A 17,302-nucleotide genomic window follows, 5' to 3' on the forward strand; every position below is an offset into this window, starting at 1 on the left:
ATTCAGCCATGTAGTCTATAATTTAAGAGCAAGAGGCAATAAGTTTCCCCTCTCAACATTAAAATAAGAACTTATATGAAATCCAACAAACCATCGATCGATTTCTGACTAACAACTGCCACAGAATAGATTGGGCAATTGCTCGTTGGAAAGCGATTCAAAGATGGGTATGAAAACAGACTATGTCCTGCAATAGTGGTACCTTTGAATCGCTAAAAAAAATTGACAAATGACGCTATCTTTACCGATACCTCCAATATAATTAGAATTATTCCATACAAAATACTTTCTAAAGGAAAGCTACTTAAGAAACCAAAAGACCATCAAATTATTTCAGGGTATACTATACCACGCGTACCTTCCTTAACTTTACCAATTGCAATAATGAAATATTTTATTCGGCAGAGGTCCCATATTTTTGTTTATTCACGCAATGTATTACTTTAATTAAACCCATTCCATTTTCAATGACTAATTGGAGGATATAATTACTCGATATTTGATGGGTTTTCTAAGTTTGCATAGATTTTTCGATTTTTATACAGCAAGTAATGCACGGGTGCACGAGCGGATATCAACGACGTCCTCTCTGTCATCGTCTCAGCAGTGGCAGAGAAAGCGCCGCTTGCGTTGTTCTCAGGGCTGCGCACCGATTCCTGTTAGTCAAGGGGATAGATGGAATGCCAAATCGTTGTCATAGGTGGCAAGCACGCCCGTTCCAAGAAAACGATCGTAAAAGGCGATTGGACAATTAAGACATCCGCCACCTGCGCGCCATACTGAAATGTGGCGATCGGAGTAGACGACACGCCGACCGACGGATCCGAATATAACAGAAATAAAGGGGAGAGGGGATAAGGGAATAAACGGAGGGGGACATAAATAACTGTCCCTCTAAGGTCGTTCTCATAATCTACCACGTCCAATCTCCCAACCACGAGAGCCTCGCACCTAAAACGTGCCATTTTCGCCAATGCGTCATCGGAGGATTTGGTTTGGCACTGTGGGGGTGGGAGAGGGTGGCGTAGGATCGAGAAGGGGATTAAAAAGAATGGAATGGGTCATAAGTGACGAAGGAGATGAGTATGCGCGGAGGAGGAGTGAGGGGAAAAAGACAGGAGGACGAAAGAGAGAGAGAGAGGGAGAGAGGGAGGGAGGGAGTGAGAGAAATACTTGAAGCTCGCTTAGCCATTCTGAAAAAGCTCGAGTGGCATTTTTAAATTCTTCAAACGCATCGATTTTTTGGCCATAAACTCCACCGCCATCCGGACGAGTATTTTTAAAACGGACGAGACAAGGACATGGTGGGAGAGGCCGAACCAACCAACCACCGACGACGCAGCCATGGAGAGACACACGGCCTTTTGAATAAAATGAGACGGTGGAGTCCACCCCAGTCCGGAGGGTGATGGCGGGGTGGGATTAACCGAGAGGAGGCCCTTGGAGAGGGTAACGCGTAAGGGAGATTGAACGGCAGGGCCGGGAAGTTAACTTCCACGCGAGGACTACGACCAACTCATTCGAGCAGCGAACGAAAAAAAAAAGGAGGGATCTGAGAATCAACGTGTCGTATGCAGGTCTGACACGAGTGCATTAAGAGGAAAATGTTTCCTCGAAGTCGCGAGCTTGGAAACATGAGAGCGTGCTAGATCACGGCGGGCGATCCCATCCCGCGAACTCCGTCCCATCCTATTCTCTCGACGACATTTGGACTCCCCCTAACTAACTTAACCAACCAACCCATCACCAACGTGCGGTCGCTCTTTCCTCGCTTACTCACACAATCCCTCACGCCTTTTAGCCCTGTCGCGAAAAAAGATGAGTTCCAATAAGGTTCAGGGGGGTCGTTGACTCTGCCCTCTTCTGTCGCCCTCCCTCTCTCCAGCGGGAGGGAGACCTCAACGCTCGGTGCTCACGCGCTCTTTCGAGAGAGAGGGAAAAATAAAGAAAAAACAAAAGAAGCGGAGACCGCGCGAATGTTTAATTCCCATCGACCGCTTCGGCTCATTCGCTTGCTTTCTTTGCTTCAAGGCGGCGTCGGACGACCTTCGTGTCCTTTGAAGGAAATAAAAAAAAAAGGAAGCGATTTTTATTATTATTCCAAGCCCCTCTTATTCAATACTCGTTTTTGGATGACCGCCAAACGGTGTCGCTTCTGCTGCCACCACTGGTCGAATCCTTTTGTTCTTTCCTCTAGATCCCAGTGGTAATTTGTTATAGTCTCATTGTAAACGTGAGAGGTTCAGATGGCGAGGGAAAGCGGAGTGGGATCAAAAGCCGGAATACGGAGAAGAGGTGGAACGGTGTTGGAAGAGGAATAGAAAAGAGAATCAATGCAAAAGTGATATTTATTCCTCGCGGTCCGGAAAGGAGGCGTGGCTCCATGTGAAGGACAGACCGCTTTCGATCTCGCCTTCTTGTTTTATGCGAGAAAATCGTCGGTATTCTTTGGCTCAAGTATTAAACTTGGTTCTGTTTCAATCGCCGCATCCCCTCAACCTTATGTGTTCTCCTTAACCGAGGTGATTTGAAATGAAGAAGGACATAGTGCACGTTTAAAGTAATAATTGACAATAGCCTTTCAAATGTTCATCATGTTCAGGAATCAAGTTAATTCAAATATATTAATTGCACCATCCACGGCAACATCCAACAACCTTTTAATGCACCAATGAAACTTAGAAATAAAAGAGAAACAAAAAATATTGAAGTAACACCAATGACTTCATAATGAAATACTAATTTTTACCACAAAGAATGGGAGTCAAAAATGCTTGATCCCTGACACATCCTTTTGATAGTTGAATGGGTTACCCATTTCAATTGTCATGCGTTTTACAGAATTGATTCATGCTATTAAGTGCGACGCAAACAGAAATGTTTCAATTTCTAACGCAGACTTCAACTCAATATCCTAGATTATGACAATTACAGTATGAGTTCGAAAAATTGTTCCTAAATCCACAACCAAGTTCCTTCTTTAACTGTTTATTAAGAACCATGATATGCTGTCGGGTAACATAAAAGAATGTAAAAAAAGTAAACCGAGGAATTGATTTCTCTCGTCATTTTAACTAAATCCTACATGGAATATTTTTCTGCATCGTTAACAATTGTTTGCCCCCTTTTTAAATATGCACTGTTTTGAGTTGCCGTATGCATTTATATAGTTCATATGCTTGATGCCATTAGATGGAAGATCTGCTTTAACCGCCTCAAATTCGACGCGCATAACAGTAAGCAACGATGATTCCTGATGGATCAGTTCATTTGGACCCATATGGACCAATCCGTCGTATCAATATATTACTACAAGTGCATACTTCACGTCTTTTTATTCTTGTATTATGTTATTTTCAGTGAAGCATGAATTAATATTCGTCACATTCCGGTAACCCATATGAATTGGAATGATAACCTAAAGGTTAGGGTGTTCCTCTGCGAACGGTGGGCCCGGGATCAAATCCTGTTGAATCCGGATACCCTCATCTTAACAATAGCAATATTATTGGTAGCAGATCCTTGCAAGAAACCTCAGACGACTCAAGGAGAAAGACTGCCTTTGATGTGTGAATTTCACAGGACGTAAGGCTTATGTGAGGTTTACACCATGTGATTCATCTATCAAGCTTACCTTCGAGTGGATTAATGCGATGGTAATAAATATTTTGATGACTGAATTTATTTACATCGAACTGCAGCGTAATAAATGACAACCGATCCTCTAGAGGTACACACGGGTTCATTGCCTGCACATTGAAGAAGGGTATTTTCCACATAGTTTGCATTTCTTGATCTATTTCTACGTTGCAGCATCATTTTCAAGTTAAAATTTAATCATTTTACCTTAATTATAATTTTTGACTTCGGCCAATTGGAAAATTACAAATAGTCTAATTACCAGCGAATAATATCACGCTATTCCTTATAGTTGAGCATGAGGGAATTTTTTATCATAGAAAGGGCATTACTGAGTGGATAACTGGGGGCATCAGGGAGTTATTTAACGGAGCCAATCTAATACTTCGCATGAGCGTCAGCAGAGGAAACTAAGGCCAAGCCATGTCTCCCCTGCACAGTAGGCTTATATGTTTCAGATCCATTATGAAAAGAAGTAATAATTTTAACTCTTTCATTATAATACTTTTATTAGGAGCGACTTTTGATGTAAAAATGCAATATCAATTAGAACTAGTTATAATTAAAACTATAAAATAGAAACAAATGCGACTGAAATGTGTTACTGAACGTGCACATTTATTTTAAATGTGCACATTTAAATGTGCACATTTAAAATACCTTGGGGCTTAGATCAGTGGCAGCAATTATTATTTATTTTTCGGCGACTTGTTCCGTGCAGTAGCGATGCCTGGGATGCGGTGATATCACTAGAGTATGCTTTCACACACAAAGCTATTCAGTTGCCAGTCATGAGGAGAGTATCTGTCACATAGCCAAGCGCAGCGTCTTTGATGACATCGATGCATTGCCGGAAATTGAGAGCCGCGGAAGACCACGCACGGAATATAAATGTGTCCGCTATTAAACAAAGATAAATACTAAAGGGAATACTTGAGAGATGAGTCATAATCACCAACCTCAATGATTGCTACCTTATGGAATGCAATCATATGATACACAACTTGAAGTCAAGAATTTCTCAAATTTCGAATGAATTCTTGCTAAAACTCCAAATACGCCACGGTATGCCAAAATAACCGTTCACTACTTTCAACGGTGAGGTGGATGTGACAACGTGAAAACTATAGTAGAAGATAAAAGGATGAGTTAGTGATATAAGACTTGGTAAAGGGGTAAGAGCACATATACAGGGTCGACTATGGAAGTAATGCGCATTCTCTAGGAAAATAGATTTACTTGTATTGATAAAACTTGTAAAAATGCTTACAACTCTTCCAAATACTCTCCCCCTGCATCAATACACTAGCGGAAACGTGTCAGCCACGCCTGGAAGGGTGGCCCCTGGTGGGGTTTCTGGTGAGAATATCGGATAATGTTTAATTTCCCTTTGAAATTCAGGAAATGAGCGGAAAACTGGATGGAGTATTCCTTTGACGTAATAGGCAAAAAATACCAAATTATTACCCCACGACTATTGCCTTTAATTTTTTTTGTTTAATTTTTAATCAATATTTTCAAAGTTGCGTGGTAAGGATCCGCTGTAAATCCAATTTCGTAGTATTTTCGGATTTTTTTCTTATTTCTTCTTATTCCCATCAATGATTTTCCACGTCTTACAGGTTCCACTATAAACGTAATGCGCATTCTCTGGAAAAAATAGATTTATTACTCGTACAAATACTTAAAATTCTTCAAAATACCCTCCTCCTGCAACAAATCACTGGTGGAGACGTGTCTGGCACGCCTGGAAGACACACTGAAACTCCTCAACGGGAATGTCTCTCAGGAACGTTGATGTTTTCCACGGTCTCCTAGTGCTTTCCTTTCGGCTCTCTCTTCAGCCGAGGAAACAAAATAAGTCGCACGAAGCAAAGTCGGAACTGTAAGGGGTCTGGGGGACCATCTGGGTGGTGCTCCGGGTCGGGATGTTGGTAGCGATGAAGGATGTGTGGCTGGGCACTCCATCGCGCCGTGTTACAAAGTCGAAAAACACAGTTCACGCGGAGGTATGTGCGAATTTATTTTCGCTCAGACTGCTCGGAGCAAACTGGCGACCGACTGCTTTCGAAGAACAGACCCCCAAACATATTCCTGACCGATTTTACCTCGTTACTATGGACAGTCGCGTCACAATAAAATCATGCCCACTACTTTCATAATGAACCATGGATGTAGAGGCTTTCACAAGGAGGAGGGGGATGTTGAGTAAGATGACGGGGACATTGAGTAAGGATATTAAGAAAAGACTCGTAAAAACTTTGTTATAGAGCGTAGCTACGTACGGCGCGGAAACGTGGTCATTGAAGCAGGAGGATAGACGTAGACTGGAGGCTTTTGAAATGTGGGTGTGGAGAAGAATGCAGAAGGTGAAATGGACAGAGAAGAAAACAAATGAGGAAGTACTTGGTGTGGTGGGCGAAGAGAGGGGTTTGTTGGGAGAAATCCTATGGAGGCAGGAAAAATGGATGAAGGGGGTATTGATCGGCAGTTGAATGTTGAAGATGGTAATAGAGGGTAGGATGTTGGGCAAAAGAGGAAAGGGAAGGGACAGGATAGGGATGTTGGACGGGATGAAGGGAGGAAGAAAGTACTCAGAGATGAAGAGGGACCTGATATAGAGTAGGATAATGGATTTTGTGTTTTGTTAGGAGTCACAAAATATTTATTTAGTAGCTGTGTCCATCCAAAAACCTAATTTAACCGCTAGATTACCTAACAAAAAAATAATAATGCAGAAACGTAAATTTTTACATCAATAATAATAGAAACGCACTGTGTATGGAATACATCGAGTAGGGACGGTTCGCAATTCTGCCAGAGAAATTGATTTACGATCAATGTAATGAAAGTACGTTTGTAGTATTCGCAGAATAATTGCCGAAAATCGACGATTAAAAGAAATAAATCTATGCGATATAATACGAAACATATGATTTTATATGCATAATCAAAGAAAAATAAGTGCTACTATGCGGAAATATGCAAATAGGACAAGGGAAAGTTTGTTTCCGTAACGAGTATATATTATGAAAAGTGAGGTCACCTTTAAACAGTAGCTTACACGTACGTTATTACTTTTATATTTATCGAGAGTTTTTCCGTTTCTTAATTCCACGGGTAGAGTGGTCCATAATCGAGATGCCGTTACCATAAAGGTTTTATTGAAGTGAGGGACGTAGTTTTGGAGCATCTGGAGGTAAATGGATTGATCAATGGTGAGTTTATTGTGCACCTTCGTTTTTCCCACGAGTCTATTGTACAGGAAGGGTGTTTTATGAGTGGTCAGTATATTGAAAGTTGAGAATATAAGTTGATATGTGCAACGCTCTTCATTTTTGAACTAGACGAGCATAAAAAGTCGCTCTTAAGCATAGCTCCCATATTTTTGGTGACATCAAACTTAACAGCTGCATTCATAGTTAGTTGAGAGTCGTTTAGGTCTAAGAACAAACAAACATTGTAGTCGAAATTTGAAAGGTGTTGACTGATTTAGGCATCGGAGATTATTATTTCCAGGCCTAAATGATTATTTAGGGTAAATATCCCACGCATTTACTCTTCACGTTGAATTTTTGGCTGCCAGCTGACAGTTCAACCATGTGCGATGCCTAGATTAAAAAGTTTCTTTGCTCCAGAACCTTTCGAATATGTATTTTTGGCAGATAGCTGAGGTGTATAGGGATAGGAAGCACTTTTGAAAAATCACTATTGCCGTAGAGTACTTTTCATTTAGACAAGTGGTGAATTTGCCCTCAGCGGAGAAATCTCTCTACATTTTCATTTATGAGTGAAGTTTAAGACAAGCGATAATGAGTTTCGATACATTTGAGTGCAATTGGAATTTACAATTACCATTTTAGAGGTCATTTTTGAACATATGAGTGGACCCTCCCTGCCCAACGTCCTCCTGGTGGCTCGCTATGTACGACCTCCAGCTTGCCGTCCTCGGCCCTTTAACCGGTAGCTTTTATTCTAATACTGACCATTCAAATACAAAATTTGCAGATTCAAATGCATAACATGTAAGTATTTCGTGACCACTTCCCAAACCAAATTGTTTGTTTTCATCTTTGACGAGAGATACCGCGATATTAATCACATAAAATATACAGGATTGCCACTCTTTTTTCATTATTATCTGACATCCATTTTAGAGAAATAAAAATGCTTAATTTTTCCACACTTCTTAGACACACACAGTACACATATCGTATGGAAACACAACTTGTCACACGTTCTAGAGTTGGCTTTCGAATAACTGTGCTAATCCACAGATCAGTTAAAGTGGAGAGTCATAACTATTACGAAAATAATATTCCATCCCAAAGTTACTCTCAAATGAATATGATAAATTGTACCAGAGCGTTTAGCTCTGGCGACTGCTTATTTGGTTCTAGTCACCGTGCCCCATAGAATTCCCTCATGGTCCAAATCATGGCGTGTTACCCAACAGAGCCAACATGAATCCTTAAGTCATATTTTCTCCTTTTTGATACGATTACCATTAGGAATTCTAAAATCAATATTTTGAGCCACTTGAATCAATGGCCAATAACTATCAGCAAAATATGGACTTATAATTGGAACACATCGCGAACTAATTCACTTAGAAATATGACACTGTGCAGTTTCCGCGTTAAGATAATTCAGATTTTCACTTTTGTGCCAGTGGAGTATCCCGTTTTATTATTCAAATCGAGTTAAACTGCGCCAGCAGTGATAACGCTCAAAGAGAGGAAAACTTTCCATTCTTTCTCTGAACGGAATCTTATTACTGTGGAATTTATAACATACGGAGTGAAACAGAATGAACTTCCTAGTTTTAAAAAAATCACTGAAGAGCGCACATGTATATTATCGGAGTAGCAGTATTTTTATTAGTTACCATGCAGTGGTCTGGTGAGCATCGAGGCTTTGTCGTAGAAACTTTCTTTAAGGGCAATAATAGTGAGGTGGTGACGCAGAGGGCGCTGTGGTCTGCCGAGGAAGCGTATTTTCACCTCTCCGGCTCAGTAAATAAGCAAAATTATCGTCACTGGGCGACTGACAACCCTCGTGAACTTCACCCAAGACCTCTTCATAGCCTCAAAGTGACAGTTTGGTGCGCTGTGTCCTCCATAGGCATTATTGGGCCTTACTTTTTTGAATCTTCGAGGTTCAACTGGTTCTGTGAACTCTGTGCGCTATTGTGAGATGCTGGAGAACATTTTACTCTCCAGAATGGAAGAGTATGGCAAGGAATATGACACAGAGGCCTTTTGGTTTCAACAGGATGGTGCCACGGCCCATACCGCAGTCGTTCACGCCAAATCTTGCAAGAACAGTTTCCCGGCCGCCTGATATCTTCAAGAGGGGGATTTTCCATGGACCCCTCGCCCCCCCCCCCCGATTTTTGAGACCATATCCTTTTTTTCTTTGGGGATATCTCAAAGCTGAGGTTTACAAAGTTCGACCAATAACCTTGGAAGCTCTTAAGGAGGCAATCACATATGTCATTGCTGGAATAACGCAAGATATGCTGAGAAGAAAGGGTTTTCGAAAACTTTTTTGAACCACTAAACATGTGTAGCGGTCACCAAGGTCGTCACCTGGATGAAATACAAGTGACGACCCGTAATACCAGTAATTTTCAAAATATAATGAAAAAAAATGGCATTAAATGGAGTTTTCAGAAATAAAAGTCATTTTTTATTATCTTGGCTGATTTTTTTTAAATTTACCCGTCAAATCAAGGAGTCCTACCTGCTTCACCCTGTATTTATAAATTCCACAGCCACACACAAAACAAAATAATATGCACGCTGGTATTTCTTAACAATGAATGTGAACATCCAAAGCTCCCTTTAAGAAATATTAGTCTCAAAGATGAAATATTTTTGAGAATGTTTTGGAGCGAAGGGCATGTGAAAGAAGGGGAAAGGACAGACTTCGTCATCTGTACTACAACAGGCTCCTTCCATTCGTGTTGATGCATCAGCCAACAACCTTCCCGAGAGCACCCGGTGCACCCCGGCAGAGAGCGATAAGTAGAAAGGACGGGCACGCGAATACCTTCACGCCAAACTTGTCCCAGCCGATCGGATAGACCGATGTCCATAAGATACTCCCATTACAAGTACGCAGGATGCCAAATGATGCCTCTGTCGACCCCCATCCCGCACTCCCCATTATCCAGTCCTTCCCGCCGCAAACACTTATGAAGCGCGTCCTACTTATTTTTACCCTTAGGGACGTGAGTTGATTCCTATATATGCCGATTTTATTAACGCCCTCCGCAGTGGTCATATGGCTTAGGAATTTCCTCGAGAAACAGCGGTCCAAGACCAAGAAGCGGGGTGGGGGGTTACACGGGTGCCGCGGGCATAGAAAAGACGGGCCGGGAAGACGGCCCGTATTAAAGAACGGCACACCAAACATACATACGCCTACCTCTCTCATTCCTCGCCCACGCCTCCCCCTAAGTATTTCCTCCTCGATATTCCGTCTCATATCCTTAATCCATAGTCTACCTCCCTCCATCCTCAGAGTGGACTTAATTTAAATCCCATTTCCCTCTTTTACTGCAGCCATCCGGCGGCGCGTTTGCCACGCCATCCACGCGTTGGGGCAAGACCCTTAATATAACCCCATATCGCAGACGCAGAGCGAGAAAAACATTTTAATGAATTCCCGTAGGATTATCCTTGAAAATGATATAAGGCGGTCAAGGCTTGGTAGTAAAACGAATTAAGTACGGGCGATGATTATGTAATGTAGCCAGTAAAAACGCCCCCGACCATTTCGTCTTATGCATGGAAGGATGGAGGCGATGGAGACTGACGATGGAGACTATATTACACGATGGAGAATGGCGATAATAGGAGACCACTGAAAAGCCATTGAACGCATTTTATGTGAATAAGGAGGGAAATCAGTTGGGCTAAGATGTGAAGTTATGAGGCATTCTCTTAGTTCACTCGATATTTATTGTTATCATGTAAAGAGACAAATATTTCTCATGAATTATGATCGCAATACTTAATAAAAGTTAATCAAATTCGTTTCTCATATGAAATAAATAAAATCTGGTTCTGGTTATATTGGTGCTGTTATATCATGGATCGTAGAAAAATATTAACAATATTGCACCAGGTTTACACTTAAAAGAAATCTCAAATTTACGTACGGTTCATGCATGATTTCGAACAGAAAATTCGCTCTCAAGGGTTTTCTCCAGCGTACTTTTCTCTTGAAGCCACCAAGGGGAATGCAAGAGGATGGCCAACTAGCCAAATTGGTGATTGAAATAACTGCAGATTTTAAATGAGTGCATGAAACGAAATATAATGCATATAAAGATATGGAATCTAGTAGTTCCATTGTTATTTCATCTAATTTGATACATTTAATCTTATTTTTATACCATCGCGAAGTGGACGAGTTTGGAACGAAAATTTGTACCAAATATACAATCATGGCCGTTCCTTTCATAATCCACTTGACCTAAGCATCATTTGTGGTTTTAATAAACCTATCGTTTCCCGCTGTATTAAAAATACTAATTATAGCCTGTTGCCTAAATTTGGGAATATAAAAAAAATACGAAAGCAAATAACTGTTTTCCAACATGTTTCTACATCGAGACTCTATCCGGCAGTTGTAAAATTACCACCTTGTTTCTATAATGCAATTAATATTTAAGAAAATTACATTGCATTCCATCAGAAAGGCTGCACTGTGTGAAGTGCCCTCATAAAAAATGGCCCTTAAATCCTCCCAGCATTATTTCACGCCAGTGAAACTTGGGTGTGCAAGGGTTAAGCATACATATGGACCATGGACAGCCGTGGTGGACTTCCTGAGCAGTGTGCGTGGCAGCAAATGGGAATTAATAGTTAGAAATAAGCGGGCTGTGATAGATTTTAGATGGGCCGAATCGGTAATAGAGAGGAACGAAAGAATGTGCTAAGTTGGTTCGGCCATGCTGATTTGCATCTGATAGCCAAACAATTATTAGAAAAGAGTGAATAATTTAAGCGAATCGTGCATTAATTCCGTACATTCGGAGATTTCCGCGGCGGGTAATCCGCGGTCAGCTCTTTACGTTTATCGGAATTTAACAGCGTTTGTAGGATTTTTCACTGACAGCCAAAATACTTCGTGAAAACCCCGAGAGATAGGCGGAGTTCAAAAGAATGGACGTGACACAGCCGAAATAAATAAACGAAAAAGCATTTTTCCAGACACAAGAGATGCGACTTTGCTCGAATCCAGGACTTGACAGCTGCCTTAACCTACTCGTCGTCCGAGGTGTGGTGATTACCCTCGAGGTGTCTCTTGAGTCGAGTAAATAAATAAAAATCGCAAGGCGCAAGACTGAGGGAACAAGGAGGGTGTGGAATCGGTTCGAATATATCAGGTTTCGCAGAGCCTCTCCAGTTGCGCGCGAGGTGTGTGGACGAGCGTAGTCCACACACGTTCAACGTCCCTTGGATATTCCAATATGGTTTGCGATACGCTTATGAGTGATTCGCCGGTTATTTTGAATCAAATCTTCGACGAATTTGCTTTGTGTATCGTCTGTGGCAGTTATCGGACGTCCGCTGCGTGTTTCATCAACAACTATGGCTTTTCCAGGCTCGCAACCACGAAATTTTACTGCCCATCGATTTACAGCAGACCTATCAACAGCATCGTCACCATAAACATCCTCTAAACGACGATGAATCTCAGTAGGAGTCACTTTTGCAGCAGTTAAAAATTAAAATACAGCATGCTGTTTAACTCGCGTGGGCATTGCACTAGAGCACGTCTCCATACTTCCGCTTCTCAAAATACCCTGGGTGAATATAACGACCTCAAACCTGCGCATACGTCATGAGGGGGAATGTTACTTCCACATACCACCAGGAGTGCTTCTGAAGGTATTTTTTTGTGGTCTACAAGGATGTGTGCATTAGTTTTCAGCCTACCCTCGTATAATCAAAAAATCAGGCGTATCTAATTTCGCTTATCACGAAAGGGAGAGTCCTGGAGGGCTTCAGAGAGAGGCACTTTTCCAGTGGTTATGCTACAAGTTTGGCGTCTGTTGTGAGGTATGAATGGGGTAATTGCGACTGCAGCAGCAGCGGGGGGGAGGGGGGGAGGTCGTTGGTGCATGGCGGCTGACGCGGGCGGGAGTGTGCTCGGGAGTGCATCGTGGGGACTGTGGTCAGGAGAACGGTGCGGTACATGGAGCACGCATTTACGGCGAGGGAGGGACGCCCGTGGTCAGCTGAAGAATGCTATGGCAGGGGGGTAGGGGTTGCGTGGGCGGCGGGGGAGTGCGCGAAAAGGGGGTGGGGCTGCTCCGTGGGAGGGGAAGTGTTAAATGCTTGCGGCTCGGGATATTAATGAAATGAGGTCATCAGCAATAAAAGGGATAGATGGTCAGAGATGCGTGTATTAATAATGAAGGCTCCGGGGAATGGGAGGGTGGAGGAGGGATGGGCATGTGGGGGAGGGAGGACTAGGCCGGGGACCACGCTATCTTCCTCTTCTCCTTACACCGCACTCCCCCTCTTCCAATAAATATGCAAATGAGACATCAGTCACGTGGCTAACTGCGGTGACCAGAGTTAATAGGCGCTAAAGTCCATAATTTACATTGAATTTCGCTCCTCCATGGCATTAACATGTTGAAATTTTGCTTCGCCCCAAAGTAGAAGATAATTCTCCCACCAAGGAGAATATTCTGATGAATTTATCTTAAAACGCCTCGCCTAACTCGAGAACATACTCTTCCCTTGAATTCAGGTGTAATATCTACATTAAAGTAATCACAAAATATTAACTATTAGGTATAGAAATATTTGGAAGGTAAACTCTTCTGTTTTACTGATAATGTACTGTATTCCCCTATGAAATAATACTGCACTTGGGATGCCTTCGTTTCAATTTCTATTTAAATCGTAAATTCTTACCAATACATATTTATATTATTTTTGTATTATACGTAATACCGAATGGTATCGCTGGATTTTAATAACCATAATGAATATGTATTGGCCAGGGAAATACATTCCAAAATAACGCGGTGAAAATGTATTTAACACACTTTATCACCACCCACACTTACCCATATGTGCATCTTCCCAACATAATATAAAATATGCAAAGAGCAATTCATTAGATATAATAATCCACACTAATTTAATTTCATTTGATCTGGGGAACACAAGTCATAACCCTAAAGCAACATAGTGGCAAAACAATAAAAAAATACCATAATTGTAGCAGAATATCGAAGTACAAACAGGATACCAGAATATGTACACAGTACGAGATCATTTGAAAAATAAAAAAATTATTAAGGAATATTAATTTGTTAAAGTAGGTCGCGGTAGTCCAGTGGGTAGAGCGCTGGACTGCTGACCGCGGGGTCCCGGGTTCGATTCCCGGGAAAGGCTCTCTGGGCACCTGCAGCACCACCCAAGCTAAAGTGATTTTTCGGTGACCAGGTCTTCCTGGGAAACCATAACCGGCACAGGGAAAGGAACTGGCCCCCCTACCCTGATGTGTGAATTTTCACACGCCGTATAGGGCTTAGGACTGGGTGATCTCTACCATCACCTACTAAACCGACCTTCGGGTTGATTATTGTGTTTACTGTGTTTTTAATTTGTTAAATTAAACGTTATACATAAAAGGTTATTCTTATTGGGCCGGGAATGAATCCACATGCATGTAACCCGACACTTACAAATGTATTCAACAAGTTCTTCACACATTTCATTCGCTCAGATCTACTTTTCCAAGTATACGAATGCACACTAAATGAAATGCCACTCATATTTGGTCGGAAAGGAGAAGCATATAGTTTCTCAGTTACGCGTGCTAAACGTTACTCCCTTTCGCTATTGAAAATAGCATTTCCGTACAAAAAGGAAGGCACTACGTTTGAAATAAGCTCATGCATAAATATAACCCTTTCAAGTTGTCGTCTGTTTACAAGTTTCAACCAATGGTTTTTTGCGCATAATGAAGTCGCATATTTATCAAAGGCAATATTAAATATAAACTGTAAACCAAAGTTCTGTAGTCTTGGAAGAACTTACGAGTAAAGCGTAGGTGAGTTCGCAGTAAACAAGATATCAATAGTCTACGCATACACGACAATAAATGTGTGGGCAACAGTTTTTTGCAATGGTACCGGGAATAAATCTCTCAATTGTTCCACTGAATTTGCAACATTATCAAAAATATGCATAGAATAATTCGTTACATATAATAATTCATACTTAACGAATACCGTGATTCCGGGGGTGTTAGAACAATTGGAAAATTTGATATTTAGCATCTTGGACAATAAACTTAGGTAGTTTAAAATCGATAATATTTATATAATGACGCCTGCCAGTAGTAATGCATTTTTTTGCGGGTTCTAAGGATTTGGGAAGTTTCTGATAGCCAATAACAGATAAAACATCTTTTTACTTCCGACTTTTTACTATCTTCCCTCTTTTACTTCCGACGGATAAGCGGTAATAGTAATTTTAGAGGTCGTCCGCATATAAATGTTATTTTCTGCGGGTTGATGATATGGGAAGAGTTTGGATGCAAAGTGAAAACAATAAGAGGACGGAGAATTGACCTCACAGGAGACTTGGACCAAAGAAAATGACTGGGCACTTCCAAAGAAACTGCGGGAGATGCCGCAACAGTAACTTTTAACGGAGTCATCCGCTAATGTGCATTTCAATGCAACAATTTCGGAGTGTAAAAATCATTCGCCTTGACTAGGATCCTAGTCAAGGCGAATGATTTTTACACTCTGAAATTGTTGCATTGACTGGGCACTATTACCTTCAACGATTTATTTTCTGTCACTCATAACACAAAAGAGTAGAGCGTAAAAAATGCATTTCACTGAGGCAGGTCAGTAAAATGTGACGACTAACCGTATAGATGCCTTAGTAAAGTTAAAGATGACTAGCAGGAATACTCTTTTATTGCCACAAAGATTTCACACATCTTTCACAATTACTTTGAAGTAACCATAGGGTAATAATGGTTCATCTTATACCTTTCGATTTCGTCAGTCTAAATATTTTTTACACGAAGAAATGGACGCATATATTAATTCGATTAAGTGCAATTTGTAGATGGCAGTATAAGTTGGAATCATGGCGATGGATAAAATAACCGACGGATTGGCGCCATTAATTCAATGACATATTGGAAAGTTAGCGGGTATCAGCGCTTGGATGCGTGTTAAATTCACCGTAAGTATATTGTTTGGAGACGTATTAAGTAACAACGTCCTCAATGCGAAAATTAAGGGCGATTCGGCCCCGAATGCAAAGTAGCACGACAAACAATCAAAAGAGCACCTGACAACGGCGAGGAAAATGAGTGTCCTACGTCATAGACGAGAGATTGAGATACAGGGATCGGAAGCGAAAGATCTCCTTGAAGACAAATGATATAAGGACAAGTGATGGGCAGTTGAGAGTGGGCTCGGGCGGAAGGGGGCAGGGGAATGGCATGATAATGGCGGCGGCACTCGGACGTGGGAGGGCGAGGGCGGAAGGAGAAACAGCCGAAGAGCATCGAGACGAAAGCAATGAAAGGGAGAATTATTATTTATCATTATTTAAGAATTACGTCGCAATTGTCCTGGTGGCAACGGTCAAGTTTGATCAATGATCACTCTTACAACGAACATACATACATACACGCACTAGAAAAACAAATAGGAGACAAAATATTCTTACATACAATGACACTTCCACATAACCTACAAAACGCCGTCCACATCACATACAAACAATATTTTCATGACTACAATGAAGTTTATTACCCAGTGGCGGCTTTACATTTATACTTAAAACTTCTAAAATTGGATGGAAAGGGCTCAAACAAACCTCCAGGCAGCTGGTTCCAATCAACAATAGTTCTATTTAAAAAAGAGTGTTTTTTCTTATTTGTTTTTTTGCGTTCTTGTTTTTATCTCGAAACTATGGTCGTTTTTTCTCTTAAAGTTAGGCTTTTCCATCACTTTCCATAAATCTTCCCACGCTTCATACTTTTTAACAATTCTATTCATCGCGCAAAACCTACTCCTTTTTCTTCTATTTTTCAAACCCTCCCATTTCAGTATATCTAACATTTATGTTGCACTATCTGTTCTTTTGTGCCTTCTGAGTACGTATCTTGCTGCCTTTCTTTGAACTTTTTCTATCTTTTTAATATGTCCCACCTCATATGGATCCCATACTATGGACGAGTGTTCTAGGATAGGGATAACCAGTACCTTATATGCTTTTTCTTTTGTGGCTACGCTACTTCCTTTTAAATTTCTCATTACCCAATGCAATACTTTAAATGCCTTCCGTGACAAACTATCTACTTGGACTCCCAACCCAAGATCCCTAGTTAAGTAAATGCCTAAATATTTGCAATGATTGCTACATGGGATTTTTTCTCCAAAGAGGGTGTAAATTTCCTTTTCTGAATACATTTTATTTGAAAAAGGTTTATGCTTACTCTTACTTACATTTATGCCCATATTATTATTTGTGACCCAGTCACCTTGGCGATCGATGTCATTTTGTGGTATTACGCGGTCAGTTACATGCTCTACCCGTCTGTATATAATGCAGTCATCAGCAAAGAGTCTTATTTGGGAATATAAATTGTT

This window comes from Hetaerina americana, unplaced genomic scaffold (assembly GCF_022747635.1).
Source record: "Hetaerina americana unplaced genomic scaffold, ioHetAmer1.1.p SCAF_58, whole genome shotgun sequence".
Lineage (NCBI taxonomy): Eukaryota > Metazoa > Arthropoda > Insecta > Odonata > Calopterygidae > Hetaerina > Hetaerina americana.